Below are 1,743 nucleotides of genomic sequence, written 5' to 3'. Positions count from 1 at the left end.
AAAAAGAAAATGATTAAATTGATGCTTTTTAATATACATACAGATGAACAAAAAGGAGGAAAGTTGACACTTTCAGTGAATAAACTATAATGACTTCCCCAAACATTTAGAATAAAGTTACACAACACAGGTTAACACATAATCTCTTTTTACTCATATTTGTAGATAAACAATCAATGTAATTTAGCTTAACTACTTCAGAATTAAATAATCATCTCTCATGAAGTCCTAGTTTGAGTTACTGCCAAAAAAAGCTTTATGCACTCTCCCCTGACCGGTGACGTGATGTGTGACTTGACACCGGGCGCTAGCTGTTAATAGTTAGCTTCTATGGTAATTAAATTGGCAGCAGGCCAAATGGCAGTGACAGTGTGTCATAAATTATGGTGGCGTGGATGGTCGACGAATGTGTGCAAGAGCAGTTTGGCATGAAGAGATGAGAGGAGGGACATAAAGACGGGGATGTAGATGTTTTACTGCAGGGGCAAATCAGAAAATACAGCAGTGTCTGGAGTGTTTCATCAACTTGACTTTATACTGAGAGAATAACAGCTGCTAACGTCTGGTCTGTTGGTTCTGCATGTGTCCTGTAGAACCAAAACATACATCAGAACTGAATGCACAAAAAATTGAAATACAGTTTAAATAGGATCATTTAACCCCTCAGTTGGGCAAATAGGTTAAGCAATTAAAGGAAGTGATCGCAGCATGTGGGTGTAGGCAAGAGGAAGCTGGGGAAGAAGACTCAGCTGGAGGTAATGTCTCAGTGACATATTACAAAATAGGATTTTAGGTCAAAGGGTCATGAGATTAGAAAAAGAAAAGAGAAAGTCATTAAATAGATCAAATGAGCTGATAGTGAAAACTCTTGAGAACAAGAAGTTATTATTATTAAGATGGCAGCTGCCAGCGTGTTTTTGCATTCAAGAGTTTTGGAGCTGAGGAGAGCACTTACTGAAACAGCTTTCAAATCCAAATGTTTTCCAATTAATGTCTGATATACTCCAGGATTTTAGCATCTCAACAGTTTTGGGCCTAATATTTTAATTTCATAAAGCACTACATGTTTTTTGTTAGGTGACAGGTCTGGTCAGCAGGCAGCTTAGTTTAGCACCTATTTCATCTTTATATAATAATATATGCAGAATGCGGTTTGACATTGTGTTTCATCGTGTCACCTTTGGACTGGATGTTGCTCTAAAACCTGTAAATATTGTTTAATATGAACTTTACAGGTACAAACGTTATCCATGCCATTTGGACTGATAATAACCTGATTGTTCCCTTTCCAAAAAAAATAATTTTAAATTATTATCCAATAGTCAGATTATTTCAGATTATTTGAGGCCCATGCAATTTTGGACCTTGTTTATGTATGTTTTTTGTTCCTCTGAATTATAGAGTTTTATCTTATAATGTGGCTACAGAACTGGCTTCATGGTTTTCTGAAGCAGAAAGCCAAAACAGCTGAACTGTCATTCTGTCAACTATCATTTCATAGGTTTTCTTTTTTCCCCCAAAAATTCTCAGAATCTCTTTTAGCTTCACAGTTACATAAACAGCAATCTAACTTTTTGGGGAGGGTTTTGGAAGAGGAAATATACCAGAAAAAATTATACAATTTTTTTGCATATAAAACCTCACAAGAATTTCTGCCAGTTTGATGCTTGTGTGTATCCCCAACCCCTTCACCAAAGCCCCACCCCTTCCTGGAGGTAATTGGAGTACACAGCAGCTGGCATG

This window comes from Rhamphochromis sp. 'chilingali', assembly GCF_963969265.1.
Source record: "Rhamphochromis sp. 'chilingali' genome assembly, chromosome: 1".
Lineage (NCBI taxonomy): Eukaryota > Metazoa > Chordata > Actinopteri > Cichliformes > Cichlidae > Rhamphochromis > Rhamphochromis sp. 'chilingali'.
This window is presented reverse-complemented; position numbering follows the sequence as displayed.